Below are 20483 nucleotides of genomic sequence, written 5' to 3'. Positions count from 1 at the left end.
TCGCATAGTAGCAGAGCGCCGACGTCGTATAGTAGCAGAGCGCCGACACAGTAGTAGAGCGCCAACGTCGTATAGTAGCAGAACGCCGACACAGTAGCGCTGACATCGCATAGGAGCAGAGCGCCGAAACAATAGCTCCGACGTCGAAGAGCAGCAGAACGCCGGCATAGTGACACCGACGTCGTCCATCAGCGGAGCGCCGACAGTATAGCGTCGACGTCGCCCAGCAGCAGCGCCCTGGGAATTCACCGTTAGGAATTCATACACCGTTAATCGTATTATGTTTCACAGAAATTAAGCAGTAACACGTTTTTTAGAGGATAAGAAGTAATTAAATAAAGTACTATTTGCAAAGGCCCCACAATATAAATTTATTGTAACGGACCCTGGGCACGGCGAGTATACCTCAGCATAGAAAACAGAAGCGTCGGGGCCTTCACAGAAAAACGCTTCGTTACAAATAATAAGTTAGAGTTTGCAGGAGAGAAAATACATATGTATGTAGTCTCAAATACTCAATGGTATAGTTGGGTTCAGCTTGCATTCCCAGTGGCGTCAAGTTATTCTAAATAGTTCAGGGCCCGGTTTCCGACCAACACCAAAAACTAAAAAAAAAGTTCTTTTCGAATAGCGGTCGCCTCTCGGCAGGTAATGCCAAACCACCAAGTGTATTTCTGCCATGAAGATCGCCATTTGGACAACATCCATGCGCTCGCTACAAATCGGAGGAGAAGCGAGGCCAAACACTAACATATTGCGTAAGTTCCAATCTATTATTGTTATTAATTTCCAATAGCGTTGCGGACGTTGCGTTGTAAGTTAACAAATTTGTGTTTTATAAAGGAAGGCTTAAAAAAGTACTAATGAGAGCAAAAAATGAAAATTTCCATTTGAAATAATGTCGGTGTGTTTGCCCTCGAAATTTGAGTTCGGACGTTACAGAAACAGGAAGAGATGTTGAAATTACCATCAAAGTGACCACATATCTACAAAGTATTATGGAGGGCACAATATACAAGAACATTTTGAAGAGAAACTAACGAAGTTAACAAAGTGTATTATAAACCAAAACTAATGGTTGGATTAACCTTAAAATAATTGTACATGTACATTACATCTGGGACGTTACTTTTTGTTCCGTTAGAAAAATGATTTTTTTTTATCGATTTTTACTTTAATTTTATTAAAGAGCTTAAAACTAAGAATTAAGAGTGCAAATCAGATTTCTCAAACAAGTTCGAAAATAAGTATCAAATCTATGTATACTATAATAAAACTGTAGTTTGTTTGTTTGTCTATTTGAACTCACTAGTCTCCGGGACTACTGAATGGATTTTCATGGGGCTTTAACTGGTATCTAGACAGTGACTTCGGACATAACATAGGATATAAAAAAATGGGATCTGAAAAGGGGGCGTGACACGTCCCATAGGCGTGAAATTTTTAGTCTGCAATAACTTCGGAACCGTAAGTCACACGACTTTGAAATTTGGTGTGAAGACGGACCTACGATAGATGCTGAAAGTAACTACCTAACCAGAATGGTGAGGCTGTGGTATGTAGCAAGAGCTGTCAAAAGTTAAAATATTCTAAATTCTCTAAACCAATGCTGTCCAACCGGTAGTTCGCGGGCGCCTAGTAGCTCGCGACCTGTATTTTAGCCGCCCCAAACAAAAAGATAGGCGAAGAATACTCTGTATCGACCCAAGTCATTTCCGGCTGTAAATGCGAAAGTGTCAATTTAAAATGAGAATCGTCAGTTTTAAATGCGAAAGTGTAAATTGAAAAAAAAAAATCGCCAATTGTAAATGGGAAAGCTTCATTTGAAAAGTTTAATAGCCAACTGGAAATAAGATTAGGCAATTGTAAATAAGTACTTATGGGGAAATCTTTTGAGATGGGGATTTTTCAATAAAAAAAAAAAAATTCAACATAGTATGTAGCACAATTTTTTTTCCATAAATTATCACTTGGCAACCTAATTGAAGTACATCATAACCCGTGTAACTAATATTTTTTAAGTGCTACTCTATTTAAACCATATCTTTAAAATTGTTTCCTGCTAGCCCGGTAGGGTTACATTTTCACGGTTGCAGTAACTCGCATTAAGCTGAAAATTTGGCTAAATTTTATGAACGTCATTGTTAGGGATGAAACGTTACGAGTAAATACATGTACATTCTCGACGCTTTTCGTTCGATAATTTTGGCATCGATACTTTTGAAGCAAGTACTGAGTAGGTATCGAAAAAAAAATACCCGATACCAAGGCGAATTTTCTTTCGGAATTTATTCCTGCCCTAACTAAGCCTAAATTTTACCGATTCAGACTTATGAGGTATCATTGGAAAGGAATTTGCTCACCCCTTTTATTTCTTTGCAAATAAGTTCATTCAAAGCATGAAAGAGAAAGTTAAGACAAACGAACCACTTTCCATGTTGAATTAAGATGTGTTGGTATTTGATAAAGAAAAAATTGGGAAGTGAATGAGGTTTTTTGCAAAAAGGATGAGAAAATACCTTTCCACTGATAACTCAGAAGTCTATATCGGTATAGCTTTGGCCCAGTTATTCAAGTTTTTCTAAAAAAAAATCTGAAATAAGTCAAAAAACAGCATCAAAAATCTTATTATTATGATACCGTTGAACAAACTTTTTAAATATTTTTATATAAATTTTTTAAGCTTAAACTATTTTGTCATCTGCGGGGATTTTTTTTTCAAAAACTCCTTTTAGAAACTATTCATAAAAAACTCCATTTTTGGAGGTATTATCAAATCGGTCCAGCTCCGTAATTCTTAATATTTTTCCGAAATATATTGGTGGAATTCTTAAAATATAATAAGTTTTGTAAAGTTTGTGACGCAGTCTAATGCAGGCCTTCCCACAGTGGGTGACGCGGCACCCTGGGGTGCCGCTAGTGGCTAGAGTATACTAGTGGCGCGGATAAATTCTTTAGACTTTCCATACACAACGCAAGCGGGAAATCAAAAAATTTTGATTTTTATTAAAATTACCTTCAGCGGCTCGTCAAACCCCATACACAACACAAATAGCTTGCAGCAAAGGGATCTTTCGCTCTTAAGCGTAGTTCCCCAGTACGTATTGTCAACGTAAAATTTAATCAGAATATTTTCAGAAAAATAGCCGAAAACGTACCCTTTTCACAACCACTTTCAGTACTTTTGTAGACCTAATCCGCTTCATCCACTTTTCTTCCCGTTTTTGGATTAATTTTCGGATTTTTTGCTGGCTGGGCTGTTCTCGTAACAAGCGCAGCAGTTTCGCGCACGTGTATATATTACTTATTCTTTGGAACTTCACAATCACACTGTCAAAGAGCGAATCAACACGATTTTATAGGCAGTCTTCTCGTGTTAGTGAGGTACCCATTCGCAATGTAAATCGAAGAAGAACGAAGCACTTCAGACTAACGCCACTAGCGACGAAATTTTTAAAGCTATCGACGAATGTGTGTGGATATTTGCGGTGGTTGGAAAAACGAAAGGAGGAGTGACGTTTTCATGTGGCCCGAAAAGCAAACCTACTGAGATGACCAATTGAGCTTTTGAAAACCTTAAAACCTATTATAAAATACTACGAAGGGAGCCAAGAGAGGTCTGGATGGAAGTGTATGCAGAAAACACTGCTCTTGGCAAGATTACTTATCGAAGATCGAACATCGAAAGTGAAATTATGAGCTATGCAACCGTGTCGAAATTTTCTTTGAGTACCGAATTTTCTGTCGAACAGAATTTTGCTTTCGATGTACACCATCGGCGAAGTCTTAGAAAATTGTGAAAAATGTAAGATTTTGCATTTGTTTTTTACTTTATGGCGGCTAGACACTAATTTTAAACATTTTTGATTAATTTCATGCAGTTCTGACGTCGTGAATATTAAACACAAGCTCGAAAGGCTGGTTTTACTTGTGGAAGCAAATCCCAATACTCAGTTGGCACGATCTCTGAGAACAAAATCGTAAGCTGTTGATAGTTTTAAAATATTTTAAATAGATTTGGCTCACAAACGCCTCTTTAGACAGTCGGAAGTTTTTAATAAATCTGTAGACAAATTTCTTAAATATATTTTATGTCAAAATATATTTGAAAGACTACACTTAAACCCTTTTAAATATTTTCCACTCCTGGCCAGTTTACTTAGCTCTCTTACTCTGACGAATCGTTGAACCAGAACTCCGTTGCACTCATTTTTACCACGTTTTTATAAACTCGCTTTCTTCTTTATTTCATTTTAATTTGCACAAATTTACATACATGTGTATAAGCACACTATTTAATTTGCTCGATTTGTAAACAAAACTTCTCAGCGGTGAAAAATATACTATTGTAAACAACCTAAACGAGCGAAATTCACAATGAGCATCATAATACCAAATGAAAATTCGTTCGATCAGCACATTCGACCACAGTCGTATGCAACTTATAATACGGGCCTTACTTTTACATTTCTATGTGAGACTGCATTTTCAACAAATGCTTACATAAACAAGTAAGTTTTGAGCAAAAAAAAAACAAAACCTATTTCAATTCCCATCTAAGAATTTAAGATTATCGTTAATCTTTTCATGATCCAATGATCGGATTTAAACCAAATTACCTGTCAGGTAACAGGTAAAAAATAATTAATAGTAATCGGTTAACGTGGTCCAAAGTTACTCGGTAACATACATAGAAAGAAATAAAATAAAAATATCCCGACGAATTGATAACCTTATCCTTTTTGTGAAGTCGGTTAAAACCAAATACAAAAGCAAGCTTTCAGCGGCATATGATTTCAGGGTAAAATTGTCAAAGCTCCCAATAAACTTAAAGGAAATAATGAAATCATCAAAACAATTTCAGTCCTCAAATTAAAGCTAAAGGAGCTAAAGCTTAAAGCTAAAGTTTGCATTGTGTTTTCTTGTTTTCGTAGACATTTGAAGAGTAGGGGTGCCGCGAAATTTTTTTAGCACAACAAGGGTGTCGAGGTGAAAAAAGTTTGGGAACCCCTGGTCTAATGTATATCCATAGGGTTCTCGGAAACGGCTCTAACGATTTTGACGAAATTTTGTGCGCAGAAATGTTTTGGATTTTAAAGTTATCTGAGTAGACATTATCTCCGAAAAAGTCGTACAAGGTTGCCACTTATTCGAAATTAGTTACGAATTAATTAAAACATCATAATATGGGTATCAAATGGAAGGTATTTTAAAGATCCCTAATTCAAAAATATATTTAATAGGGTTGCAACCTATTTTGAATCCCATATTTATTAAATTTTTCGTTTCGAAAAAAGGTAAAATATTACTATTCATGGGTACCAAGAGAAGGTTATTAAACAATGCTTTCTCTATATACAAAATGTTATCCCTTAGGATAATAGTGTAAGGTTGCCACTTATTTTCGATTCTACACATTTTATCTAAAACATCGCAGTATGGATATCAAATGAAATGTTTTGTTGAGAACTTTGGTCAGAAAATATTTTTCATCAGGGTTGCCACGCATCTATGTAATATAAATTTTTATTTTGTTAATTGCATTCAAAATTTTTTTTATATATACACAGTACATATATGCTCAAGATAAGTAGCATTCATTCCAGCGTATTTCGGAATAGGGTTGCCACCTAAATTTTAGAGTAAGGAATTTACTTAATAGGTATCGAAATCCATATTTTTTTCCAAAATATTTTTTTTAAGCTATCCAAATCTTGAAAACTTAAAAAGCATTTGCACTCCGAGCAAAGCTCGGTCAACCTGGTACTAAGCAATATTAACGAAGGTATATAAACCGCACTTGGCAGCTGCTTTGTGTAGGTAACAATATGCCAGTATGCAAAATGTCCCAATCTCAAAAGATTTTCCCATATACTATTTGTGAAATCTAAACGCATTAATGAAGAAACTAGTAATAATCCCCGAAAATCGGGGTGCTCATGGTAAAAAAAATCTGGATATTTCTTTATTCTAAACACCACATGTATTGCTTTTGGTAGTTAACTTTAACTTTGGTATTTTGGCAAGATCATACTCTACTCAATACGTAAAGCAATCATCTTGCTAGGGTCTGACTTTGAGACCTATTTATTTTTATTGCGGACGCTGCAATAATTTTGAACTTGCGACGTTTAAATACAAACGGAAGTGTTGATTCGCTGGACTGTTGATTTATATGGGGTAGTAAAATTCGCTTCCCTTGTGAATCACATGTTTGAAGTCCATTAACTAACCCTTCATATATACATATTGGTATTGCGGCATCCAAACAATTATATTGCAGTTCTTTAACTATTAGGCGAGAGCATTAAATAACCCTTTATATATACATAATGTGACCAGAATTTTTTAACATTCCAGGAGGACAAATTCTCCACATTGAAAACAGAAAAATTTTTGTGTATTTACTTTAACACAAAAATAACGAATAAATTAACAATTCAAAGTTTCTCTAAACACAAGTCAAACAAGTTAATAGTACACTGCGTTGCATGCTGCGTGACTCATCCGATCATTGGATCATGAAAAAATTAACGGTACTCCTTTATTTTTATAAGAGAATTGAAGTCGGTTGTGTTTTTTGCTTAAAAATTACTTTTTAAATTATTTAATTGTATTACTTGCAAAAGAAATTGCTTTCGTTCTTCGTCTTTCGCCAAAGTTCGATTATAATTTTGTATCAACACTATACCTCGTTCAGCAATATAATAACATATTTAATAATTTTAATCGTCTCATTTTTTAGAGAATTTAATGCCCTACAAGAATATGCATAGAAAAACCTTTATCCCTTTTTTATAACTTCTTAACGGTTCAGAAGTTATAACATTTTTAATGAAAATAGATTTTTTTACATGTTATTTACATAGAAAATTTCAAATGCCGACCGACAACTTTTAAAATTGAAATAAAATATTTCCAAATGGCAGAATTTCCTTCTCAGTAAATAGGTCATTTTAAGGCCATAAATTCGTCAGGCTAGTTATTTTGGATCACCTTAATATATATACATGTACAAGAATTACTCGTTTACAGTAATAAGAATAAGTGGAAAATTTCCCGGAAAACACCCCCCAAAAACGTCTGGATCCTCCGCTGGACCTGTGTTATTTTTGATTATGTACTTGGATGTGAAGTAACACATTTTCTAAAAACATTTAAGTATACTTGCGCTCCAATGCAACGAACATACTTGTTTTAAGCCATCTTACAAATGCTTTTATCAAGATAAAAAATCCCCACAAAAAATATTGCCACTGATAAAACTTATACATATCTGGCAAACAAAATGACATATGGTAGGCAATAATTTTCCCTGTGAAGACGCGTCGTTAACTAGTCTTTCAGTGTTGTAAAGGGTATTACGGCTTATCTACGACACCGGGAATTCCTTTGTTCGATCCTCCAATTACGATCGCGAATTACCCCTTCGATTTGACAGTTCTCTACCTCTGTGTTTTGTTTTGTTTTTCCTCGCTACAAAATGTTTGCAAAATGTAAGTAATTGGTTTTCGTACTTACAAAGAACGTAGATAACAAGAAGGGACAACTCGTTATAATTGTAGCGAAAGTGAGCAACAGGGGCGTGGTTTCTCTTTTGCCCTAGTACGTTTTTTGATTGGATGAAAAGAGAAGGCATGCCCCTGTTGCGCACTTTCGCTACAATTATAACGAGTTGTCCCTTCTTGTTATCTACGTTCTTTGGCACTTATAAAAAGTGCCAGTTTTGATTTGTGAAATGGTTTCGATAAATGTCCGATAAAAATTGGAGACGGCGGCGATTTGTTCATAATTCGCATGGTAATTGGATCTGAATTACCAACAAATGAGGTAATTCGCTCTCAAAATTTAGTATGGGAAATTATGTTATTCCAAGGGTAATTGGAGTGCGAATTACGAATGAGAGAGAAAACTACGTAATTGGCGTCCAGTGGGAAAGTCGTATCGAATATTATTGATTAAGGCTAAAAGGCGACTTTCACCGGCGGTTAGTGAATCAAAAGTTTACATCATTTAACTGAATGTTGAACAATCCAACTCCTTCTAAATACAATGATTATGAAATAATAATTATGTACGATTATGAAATAATAATATTCTGAACGAAATTTTTGGAAAATTTCATCACTGCTAAAAAACTTGAAAAGGAGGACAAGGAGGATATTTTTGCTCAAAAGGAGGACAGAGAAGGACAATCTTTTTGAGGAGCACAAATTACGTTCGAAGAGGACAATCCTCCTCAAAGGAGGGTGGTTGGTCAGCTTATATATACATAAATACATATTTAGGTTGGGAATTAACATCACAACTGCTCCAACTTTTAGTATAAAGTAACGAGGTGCAAGTGTAGTAGGGGAGCCACTTGCTCCTGTGGATATTCAGAAAGGGCAGTAGATATCGACGCCATAGTAAACATTTTCTTTTGCAGTCAAAATATTAACCATTTCTTTATTAATTACCGTACAGTGCTTATTTTTTGGACACGAAATTGATCTATCCTTCAAATGGTTTAGATTAACTACACCAGGCTAATGTTCAAATACCTAATCGACTCGCAAAATAATCTCTAGTGGCACTTATCTTAATTTTTGAGCCTGGCGAGAGTTCTAGCCCTTCTCTAACCCGCAAAAGAGTACTAGAATAATCAGATTCTCCGAAACGCATAATTATCCACGGTCTAAAATACTTTACCGACCCCTCAGTTCGTCCACCAGGATTTTACTTTTTAGTTTTCCAGAATTTTAAAATTACACAAAATTAAAAATAAAGAAATGACATTGTTCAAAATTGTTGTTGTTTGAAATTGAAAATGAGAATGCGTGTGTGAGGTCCAGTTTTACATTTTAAAATTTTAAAATTGCTCATTGTAAGATTTTAAAAATCTTTCCGTACAAATATTTACATCGAATGATTCCTAAATCTGAAATGTTTGTGCAAAGTTTCAGATCGAGCACCTTAATTGGATATATAAATTTTCTCTGTATGATTATATGTAGATATATAGATTTATAATACAAATAGAACCATATTTGCCTCAGAAAAAAAAACATCGAAATAAACCATATAAGATTTATATACATAGACTGGGTTCACACAGAGAAACTTTTGTTGCTCATTTTCGGCAATTTCTCTTTTGGTGTTGCCCTTCGCGTTCACACAGAGCAATTCTTTTATACACAATTGTTGTTGTCAGCTGTGAACGGCCAACTAGAATTACTCAGACGAACGAGAGCACAAAGTGTGTTGCCCGAGCACGAGCAACTCGGTGCCCTTCCCCCTTCCTCGTCACTCCCTCTCCAACAAGCAACGAGTTGCCGCGGCAAAAGTTTCTCTGTCTGAACCTAGACATATGGGTATTAGACCAGGGGTTCCCAAACTTTTTTCACCTCGACACCCTTGTTGTGCTAAAAAAATTTCGCGGCACCCCTACTCTTCAAATGTCTACGAAAACAAGAAAACACAATGCAAACTTTATGCTCCTTTAGCTTTAATGTGAGGACTGAAATTGTTTTGATGATTTCATTATTTCCTTTAAGTTTATTGAAAGCTTTGACTATTTTACCCTGAAATCATTTGCCGCTGAAAGCTTGCTTTTGTATTTGGTTTTAACCGACTTCACAAAAAGGGGCAGGTTATCAATTCGTCGGAATATTTTTTTATTATTTTTTTCTATGTATGTTACCGAGTAACTTTGGACCACGTTAACCGATTACTATTAATTATTTTTTAAAGGAAAGGTGTTACCTGACAGGTAATTTCGTTTAAATCCGATCATTGGATCATGAATAGATTAACGATAATCTTAAATTCTTAGATGGGAATTGAAATCGGTTTTGTTTTTTTTTTTTGCTTAAAACTTACTTGTTTATGTAAGCATTTGTTGAAAATGCAGTCTCACATAGAAATGTAAAAGTAAGGCCCCTATTATAAGTTGCATTCGACTGTGGTCGAATGTGCTAATCGAATGAATTTTCATTTGGTATTATATGCTCATTGTGAATTTCGCTCGTTTAGGTTGTTTACAATAGTATATTTTTCACCGCTGAGAAGTTTTGTTTACAAATCGAGCAAACTAAATAGTGTGCTTATACACATGTATGTAAATTTGTGCAAATTAAAATGAAATAAAGAAGAAAGCGAGTTTATAAAAACGTGGTAAAAATGAGTACAACGGAGTATGAGAGCTTGGTAAACTGGCCAGGAGTGGAAAATATATTTAACATAATAAAATAATAAAATTTTGACATAAAATATATTTAAGAAATTTGTCTACAGATTTATTAAAAACTTCCGACTGTCTACCAGCCTTTCGAGCTTGTGTTTTATATTCACGACGTCAGAACTGCATGAAATTAATAAAATTTTTTTTTAAATTAGTGTCTAGCCGCCATAAAGTAAAAAACAAATGCAAAATCTTACATTTTTCACAATTTTCTAAGACTTCCCCGATGGTGTACATCGAAAGCAAAATTCTGTTCGACAGAAAATTCGGTACTCAACGAAAATTTCGACACGGTTGCATAGCTCATAATTTCACTTTCGATGTTCGATCTTCGATAAGCAGCGAAGATCGAAAATCGAATGCAACTCATAATAAGGGCCTAAAATTCACTAGTATTTTTAATGTAATCTTGCCAAGAGCAGTGTTTTCTGTATACACTTCCATCCAGACCTCTATTGGCTTCCTTCGTATTATTTTTTAATCAAAGTGCTGTCTTCACTGATTTCCAAAAGGTTTTCAAAAGCTTAATTGGTCATCTCAGAAGGTTTACTTTTCGGGGCAACTTGAAAACGGGTTCGATATCCAGCTGAAGCCATCCTCAGAGTCAACGTTGGGAAATTATTCGACAATGGTTTTTTCTAAACCTTCAAAGTTAACGCTGGTAATGCGCGTTGACGCTAAGAAACTAATTTTTACAGTCAATTTAACGAAAGCAATTTAAGTGATAAATGATTTTAATTTTTTGAATTTCATATGGAAATTGCTGGTGAAACCAGCTGTTATCAATTTCGAAGTTACATACGTTTTTCTGATTACTTTGTTTATTTATGGGGGTTTCATGCAAATTGCTAGAAATACTAAAATATACATGTCACCAATAAAAAAATCTCGACATGCTAGAAAAAACCAGAGATGTATTTTAATTTCGCAGGCCTCTGTTATCTTCGCAGCGTCATCCAATACGGGTTTTAAATCTAGTGGCGGCATCTGCCTAGTCGCCATGGAATACCCAGGGATCATACAGTCACTTCTCGTGGCGTTTTCTGCCTCTTGCTTCATCCTAGACATCGCTCCTTTCGTTTTTCCAACCACCGCAAATATCCACACACTTGCTTCATTTCAAACCATTGTTCTGTACAAATTTATCGATAGCTTTAAAAATTTGGTCGCTAGTGGCGTAAGTCTGAAGTGCTTCGTTTTTCTTCGATTTGCATTGCGAATGGGTACCTCACTAACACGAAAAGACTGCCTCTAAAATCGTGTTGATTCGCTCTTTGACAGTGTGATTGTGAAGTTCCAAAGAATAAGTAATATATACACGTGCGCGAAGCTGCTGCGCTTGTTACGAGAACAGCCCAGCCAGCAAAAAATCCGAAACGTAATCCAAAAACGGGAAGAAAAGTGGATGAAACGCGAATTAGGTCTACAAAAGTACCGAAAGTGGTTGTGAAAAGGATTTTCCGCTTGCGTTGTGCATGGAAAGTCTAAAGAATTTATCCGCACCACTAGTATACTCTAGCCACTAGCGGCATCCCAGGCATATGCACCCTGGGGTGCCGCGTCACCCACTTTGGGAAGGCCTGTATTAGACAATGATATTCCCCGATGTTGCCCGAAATTTCGTAAAATTCCCCACTCATTTCCTTATTTGCAAAAAAATTGTGTCTATTTTGATATAATGCTGGTCTCTCTGTTTATTTTTTTATTATTTATGTATTCATAAACCAAACCAAACTTTTATAAAGTTAGTTAACAAATAAAGAATAAAAAATGTTTACATAATATTTACATACATACAGTGGTCGAAAAAACTTTTGTCGCCCCAAATTTTGCCAAGTTTTCGCAATAATTTTTTATTTTTTTTTGTTTGTTATTTAATTTTAGTTATTTTTTTATAAATATATAGTTCATTCTTTAACGAAAACCATATAAATCCAAGTTTCAAACTTTGTGCAATATTTAAAAAAATCAACAAACTTTCACCTTTTCATTACATTTTTTAGAAAGATTTTGAGTGTGCAGTTTCGTAACTCACTCAATTCTAGTGAAAAGAAGTCTGATGAGGAGATGTGGTGATCTCCGAAATAGTGCTATAACTTCTACCGCTTAGACTTGGTTGCTTTTTCAATTTTTCCTAATAAACAATCGTGGTACAAAGCTCAATAATAATATTAAAAATTGAAAGTTTCATCAAGTGGCTAAAAATTTTCGTTTTTGATTTTTTTTGCCGAAGTTGTTGCGGTTTTCTCCATATAAAAATAAATTGTGTTTATTCGTTATATGAAAGCAAATGCGACAAAGCAATTTCAAAAAAATAAACGATAATTTTTAACCATTTGAAATTTTGTTGTACTATAATTGAACGAGCTGAAATTCCCCACAAAATAAGGTCCATTCCACGATTCCCCACGCAAACTGAAATTCCCCGCAAATCGGGGAATTCCCCACGAGTTGGCTTCCCTGACAGAGTCAAAAGCAGCATTTTTTTGCAGATCTTCCACTGTATCACATTCGCACGAACGTAGCAATGTTTTGCTCGATATGAAATAAAAACAGGGACGAAAATGAATAAATGGAACATAGCAATGCTCAAATCAAAATAAAGCCTACAGCGCTGCAGCGATGTTGCTGATAGGAATATATGGATATGCAACAAAGTTGTGTATGTACAAAGGAAACATTTCATTTGCAGATCTTCCGCTGTATCGCTGCCTACATGCACATGAACGTAGCCAGGGGTCGGCAAAAATGAAACTGTGACTGTGTTGGTGAGAGCGCGATTAGATATCACAGACAAGCGTTGCATTGTGTACAAATACAAGTGAGATATCTTAGCAATAGACGTCATCCTGGGCCACAGCTGCGATCATCTGTTTTTTAGAGTTGCTTATTTTGGTCTAAACTGCGCTTTTTTGACCTCAGTTGCATTAAATAGTCTCTTAAAACTTGGTAGTATTTGTTGTTCAAATGGTAACATATATGCCCAAAAACTTGAAAAATATTAGATGATTGCTTTTTAAAAATGCTATTTATAAAATTTGGTTTTGATTGCGACATTAGAAATATTCAGATTATAAACGTTTTTCACATATGTTTTAAGATTTTAAAGCTTTTAAAAAGTACGGTAGAATGCAACAATGTGCTTGAATTTGTTTGCTTCTTCGTCAGCTTATTCGTTTGCAGACTAGAAAAATGGCGAACAGCCATCAAAATACTGATTCAAAATACACATCTTTCACTGGACACACAAATGGGTGCGCGCAGCAAAATTCAGCCCTAATGGTAAGTTAATTTCATCGTGCGGCGACAAGTTAAGATTTTGCGATACATTTTCAAGCGAATGTATGCGAACGTTCACCGGGGGAAGAGATATGGGACGACAGCTGGCATGGCATCCAGACGGCAATCTGGTGGCTTTAGCATTAAGTTGTAACCGCGTTAAGATATTTGCAAAAGCTGAAGGCAAGCTAATACAGTGCATTCGTCGCCGGAGAATGATGTTGCATTTCACCCAAGAGGAAACTTCTTGGTGACTGGCGGCGGACGATACAATATGATTGCTTGATTTATTAGAGGGTCGGCCAATTTATACACGGTAGTAGTGCACTTTAGCGGAACCATATAATATAAATTTTTTCCTGTATTCAACAGTTGCTCGTTTGGAAATCTAATTTGCATACATTTGATGCCAATAGCTCGCAACAAACAAGCCAGTTCTCAAAGAGCCCAAATTGATTTTAGTCATGCAACAGCTCCACATAACTCCTGACAGTATTTTAATTGATCCACGACAATCGGTGGCATATGGAATGCGCGATGGAAATTTTCTGGTGCTTGATAGCCAATATACTACAAGAGTGAAACGCTACAAGTGAAACGCTGTGATCGTATTTTTTCTTAAATTTCCATATTTTATTTGCAGTTACATTAAGAAGCTCATAGAGGATAGAGCGGTTGGTGAGGAAGGTGTCGAATTACTGCAGTACTGCAACTGGGAAAATCCGCATTTCGCACGTGCCCCACTCGTATGGAATAGTAGCTTATGTCAAAAGGCTGGTTTTAGTATAATGCGGCATTCGCAGCATACCCTCACTGGCGCCGAGCCGTTGAAGAAATTTTGGATAAATAAACGTGCAAGAAATAGTTCCGATACTAGCACGTCCATATTCTTGTTAAGGGTCATCAAAAATTTCCTTGTGTTGTAAATAATAAAGGGAATGCCGGATTATACTAAAGCCAGCTTCCCGACATAAACTACTATTCCATACGAACACAGAAATATAAATGTATCTAAAACTGAATAACTCAAATCAAATTGGATTGCATTTGCATAATATACCTAATATTGGAATCTGTTTTGATCGTAAAAAAATACAACTTGCAATCATTTAGATTATAGTTTTGAAAGAAATTGATTGCAATCGTAAATTGTGTAAAAATTGTTAATAACAATCTGCCTTAAATTTATCTTCCCCATGTAACGGTTATAAAATACGTTAAATCCGCACTATCTGCATTAACAAAAAATATACATTGGAATATTTAAAATAAAACGATTCATACTTATTTTCTAATAAGAATTGTTTCTTAATTGAAAGTATTTAATACTAATATAATGTAGTGGTTAATGTTTTAAAATGAATTCGCAATATGTCCGCAGCTCAGGTTGATTTGAAGAAATCCCTTTAAATTTTTCGAATTACATCTACTTGAATACAGGATAGGCAGGGTTGCATACAAATGGTAGTTCCGTAAATATTTAAAATATGTTAGTTCATTCAATATTTGCATCTGGGCCAATAAATAATAACAAATATAGCCGAAAAAAACAAAGTTTCGAATAAAACGAGTTTTTATAACCCCCCATAAAATTCCGATTAATTTTAAATACGAAAATAACGATATTTTTTCATGGAGAGGTATTTTTTTAATATACCTTGTTTATACCTACACAAAAACCGGATTAGCTAAAAACCGATTGGACTCAACATATATTTCTTTACAGCATTTATCCCCCTGTCTTTATAGCGCACTCGATAAAGTCTTATTCAAAAGTAAACAAAATCTGCTATTTTTAAACGAAATTTTTTTAATAAATAATTTGCGCGGTTGACCGAAATGGAAACAAACAATAATTTTAATTTATTAGAACAATAATTCGAATTTAAAACGGGCTGTATAAAGAAAACCAGCCTATTGTAACTTCACTTTCCAATAGTGCGGATTGCTGCAAGAATTATTTAGCGATTTAGAGCATAATCAACACAATATATGCACATAAATATGTATTATTTCACAGATCTCAGGGTCAGCTTAGAAATACGTCACCAAAATTATATAAAATTTTAGTAGGAATTATTTTTATTTATAACGTAAAAGCGCTATCTGACCCAATCTGATAAGTATATTTCCCTTAAAGTTAACCCATTTTATTTAATTTGTCTCTCGTGAAAATATATATTTTATTTATAATTTTCAGATATGTACATATATTTTAAATTTTTGCTTTAATTTTTGTCTCCTTTTAATATTTAATTAGATACCTTAAAATAAGCTTAAAACGAAACAGCACAGCAACCCTTTTCTGTTCATCTTGGGAACACAAAACCCTCTTTTGTTAAAATTCGGCGCTGCACAAAATCCTGGCTTTTATATTTTCCAACAAAATACCACTTCGCAACCCTGGATTTTCACGAAGCGTTTCATTCGGGTCGTAGTTTTGCTACTTCGGGCCATTCGGTGTTGTATGCCATATTGTTCACACTGTCATCGCCATATTGAACATCCTGTCAACTATCTGTCAACCCTAAGATATCTCACTTGTATTCTTCCACAATAAAGCGTTCGTCGCTTGAATTGAATGAAAGTATGTATGTATGTTTGTTGGTTAATACGCAAGCAGTGTATATAAATATTATAACCTGCAACATATTGACTAATTTTCACTTTTTATTTTTATTTAATTTAATTTTATTTGTACTTTTTATACTTTTCGCACATCATTATTTTACGAAATATATATTCAGTATTCATGGACAGAGTACAGCCAACTTCGATGTTGCTTCGTTGCTTGCTCAGCGACGACTAAACGAAAGAGCGTAACAAATGCGTGTGATGAGAGCTTCAACAATTGTTGTATGGCGTGCCGACCATTGAAAACGTAGCAATGCTTTGATCGATATGAAACGAAAGCGAAAAAATTGAACAATTTTTCAATCTCTTATGTCCCGCTGAGACGGCACCTATCGAAATGAACGTAGCAATCACCGTTGCCGCTTTGGTAATTTTTAACCAAAATTGGTAATTTTTTTCTTTATTTATCAAGTTTGGTAATTTGGTAATTTATTTTTCAATTTGGTAACTTTTTCGATTCGGTCTTACATGGTTCTGATTCCACATTAGTAAGTGGCCCGTAACCGTATACTTTTATAGAAATACCAGGTAATCCTGAAAGGTGAAAATTGTTCCAGGGTTCCTTGGCTACAAGAATGGTGTGATCTTTAACAAACTGCTTGAAAGTGGCTATTGCTAAGTATATTCACCGTGTCCTTTCCTGGAAGGTTTTGGGTGGTCCTACCTTTCCCTGTCAGCTCGTCAGCTTTGCAATTACCATCAATTTTTCGGTGTACCCGGCAACCATATATATGAGTAGAATTCTACGAAAATATGTATGTTCTCGTTCAAAAAGCTACGGTATTCAGCGGGGGACTTCACTCTGTCCATGTGTGAGTCGAAAGCCTTCCTTCAAGCGTTGATTTTTTGATATATTTTATTGTCACTTGTTTACATACAATGGTCGAAAAAATTATAGCCGCACCATATTTTGACAAGTTTTAACATATTACAAAAAATTACCAAACTTATTTTATGTGCAGAACTGTACAAATATACATGTCGAGCCCTAACGTCCAAAATAACATAATTATGTATGTTTGTGTAGTTCTGCACATAAAATAAGTTTGGTAATTTTTTGTTGAATTTGGTAACTTTTTTCGGTGATTTTGATAAAAAATCTGTGGCAACACTGGTAGCAATGCTTTGCTGAATGTAAAAATTTCAAAATCTTTCGACGCAAATATTTCAAAAACGGTTCAATGAATCTTAAATCTGAAAAGTTTGTGCAAAGTCTCAGAGAGTCTCTGTACGATTAGTAGATCGCTGGGAATAAGCGCCTTGTTTCAGAATAATATATAGAGGATGTTTCAGAATAATATATAGATTCTCAATGACCATGTAGATAAGGTTCTCCGACTTGGCAAAACTAAATAATTTCAATAATGGTTTTCACTAAGTCGTTTGAGAATAGCCCCACAGAATTGCTAAAATATGTCGATATTTTTGTTTATGCTCTGAAATATGTATGTTACTGAATAATGATGTATGAGTGAAAACTATCGATAATGCTTACAAAAGTATCGATGTTTTCGAACCATCGATACTGTCGACAGAAAATCGACACATGAAAGAGGCTGTTGGCAAAGAAAAACTGCCAACTTTTCCCGTCGTTTGCTCTTCTTTTGGACTCGGAAATTCCTGCGGGGTACAACCCAGCACATTACAAGGAAAAATTTATTCAGTTACGATCGAAATACGAAAAGCGATCCACGAATGCAGTTAGTAGGAGTTGTTTTTTCGTCAAACGATGTGGGGACTTTTAATTCGATGAAATGTATCATAAACAATAAAAAAGTAAATTTTGAGTTTTTTGTTAGTTACGGCTTTTGGGTTTCAGGTAACAGTGTCAGTTACAGATTTTTTCATTTCAGGTGACGAAAGGTTCTCTATGGAACCAGTGTTATCTTTTTCCAAAAAATCGATTTATGAATCATAATGGAAACCAGTCTTGCCGTTTTAGCCCTTTCGTGGCTAGATTTAGCTACCACACACAAAGAAAAAGAGAGGTAAATCTAACCGAAAAAGACGATTAAAATTGCAGTGACCGAAAAAAATTGTAAATCAAACCGACAAAAAATTGTTATTATGAAAGTTCGTGAAAATAGTTCGGGTACCATTAAAAATAGTTAGCTTACCATCGAAAATAGTTCGTGTACCACGAAAATAGTTCGTGTACCACAAAAAAATGTTTTTTAACCATGAAAAATAGTTCGTGTACCACGAAAAATTGTTTTTTTACCATTAAAAATAGTTACTTTACCATGAAAATAGTTTTATTACCATGAAAAATAGTTAGTTTACTATGGAAAATAGTTTTTGTACTATAAAAATCCAAAAGTTGTCCACTTACCATTTTAATAGTTACTTTGCTAAAATAAAAAGAAGTGATTAAAAAAACATTGATTTTAAATAAATTTATTATTATTTATTACTTTTAATTTAATAAGTACATATTTTTATGTGTTTTACTATTGTAAATTAAGACAAAGATATAAATATATATAAAATTTATACATGTATAGTTTCAAAAAAACTTTGGACGAATATACGTAATTCCATTAGGGGAAAGAGTTGTATTAAGAGGTGAATAATATAATTCAGAAAAGTCCAATAGATAAAATTGGTCTGTACTTTTTATAATTGGAAATGACTGAAAATGGTCTGAAAACATTGCAATTGTGTGTTCAACACATACGAAAATTACTTTGTTGTTTTCAAGTACAATAATGTCTTTGATTTCAAATAATTTCAAAGATTTTGACATCAGGAAATATCCAATTTTATAAGTAGTACCTTTTATTTCCACTTTTGTTATAAAATTGTAGCTTTCATTTATTAATATTTCGCATTCAAAAGAACTTATATTTACTTTTTTACTGTAATATCTGTTTTTAAATTTTTCTTTAGATTGGTTTTCGAAAAATAAGTTTCTATCTAATCCTTTATTCAAAAGTAACCGATTTGAAAACTTTATCATACATTTAACAGCGATTGACAAAGGTGCATTCCTTCTAGAGGTAATACAATTGGTATACGATTTAATCTCTCTATGCTTGGACTCGAACCTAAAACACCATACATGCTTAAGAGGTCCTACATTTTTTATGATTGTAGCGTAATGAAGTAGAAAGTGAAATTTCGGTTTTAACGTCGGGCCAAATAGTTGTACGTAAATCGTGTGATGGTTCTTAATTTTTAACTTTAATTTATTAAGGGACTCATCGTCGAACTCTGTTTTTAAAATCTCGTCTATAATTTCAATTAATGTACAAAAAAGTTTCCAATGTTTATTGTGTAGTGGTATTAAATCCCCAATTATTATTGGAAGAAAATGGCAAAATGTCCACATTTCTCGTGCTGACATATTAAGTTTTTGACATTTCAAATGTGATATTTGAATTTCTGGAGATCTATTACTTAACTCAATTTCACCGTATTGAAATTGATTTTTTCGATCATTTAAAATTTCAATTGTAAACAATTTTTCGGATTCAATAAAATGGAGTAATATTTTCGAAACGTCATATCGGCAAACACCTTCAAAAATATCATGCATAATATCCCCGGTAAGATTATTTACCACATGAAATGAATTAATGTCATTGAAAATGGAATTCTCAGATATACCAGTTAACTTTATTCGCTTCTCTGGTATATCTTCTGTAGCAAGGTTTTCTGTATAGTTTAACTCATTCCGAAGTTTGCTCTCTATTTCCTCGACCATGTACGAAGTTTCTTCTTTATTGCATAAACAATATCGACAAAAGTAATTAGATGAAAAGCTTTTAGTGTAGCCGAGAATACTATTTAAACCTAAGTTATCACCCACAACTAGTGCTACTACAAAATAAATTTTTTTGGTTGTATTATCAAAGCTAATGTCAATTCCCTCTTCTTCAAGACTTTTAATTTTTTCTACCAGTAATTTCAATGATGCGTCATTTCCAAACTGTTTATGTTTACTTCTGAAGAAAAGAGCAGGGAATATATTTTCTAGTCGCGATTGGTAGTGCTGCGGCAAAGTAGGGAAACTGTAATAAAAAGCAGCTATTGATTGTGTCCCTCTGTGGGAACCCAAAGGATTATTAATTTCAAAATCGTCAAAATAAATAACGTAAGGAATTGCTGTTTTATCGCTGAATAAACTCATTTTAGATTTCCATAATTTTCCATTACCAATGTTTTTTAATTCATTATCATTTGCAAGGAATTTCTGTGTATTTTCCAAAGTATCTTTTAATACATTAGGAAGTTCGAAGAAATGTTTAATTTGAAATCGTAATGGCATTAGTACACCCTTACTGTGTTGCTCTGTTAACGAAATTGCATGGTGATGAACTACGGGCGCAATTCTATTATCAATGTC

At 34.2% G+C, this 20483-nt stretch overlaps 1 protein-coding gene and 1 long non-coding RNA gene across 5 annotated transcripts in view; both read left to right on the top strand.

The window, feature by feature from the left end:
• Positions 1-20483, top strand: part of LOC118734272 (transmembrane protein 132C) — a 614903-nt gene that overhangs the window by 212428 nt on the left and 381992 nt on the right. The gene's annotated exons all lie outside the window — the stretch shown is intronic.
• LOC118734281 lies at positions 16001-16488 on the top strand. Its single transcript, XR_004992375.1, has 2 exons — positions 16001-16088; positions 16249-16488. It is a non-coding gene; the product is annotated as an uncharacterized LOC118734281 (long non-coding RNA).

This window comes from Rhagoletis pomonella, unplaced genomic scaffold (genome assembly GCF_013731165.1).
Source record: "Rhagoletis pomonella isolate Grant_MI unplaced genomic scaffold, Rhpom_1.0 Rhpom_scaffold_00002, whole genome shotgun sequence".
In the NCBI taxonomy this organism is placed as follows: Eukaryota; Metazoa; Arthropoda; class Insecta; order Diptera; family Tephritidae; genus Rhagoletis; species Rhagoletis pomonella.
Note: the sequence above shows the minus strand (reverse complement) of the source record. Positions and strands in the feature narration are given on the sequence as shown.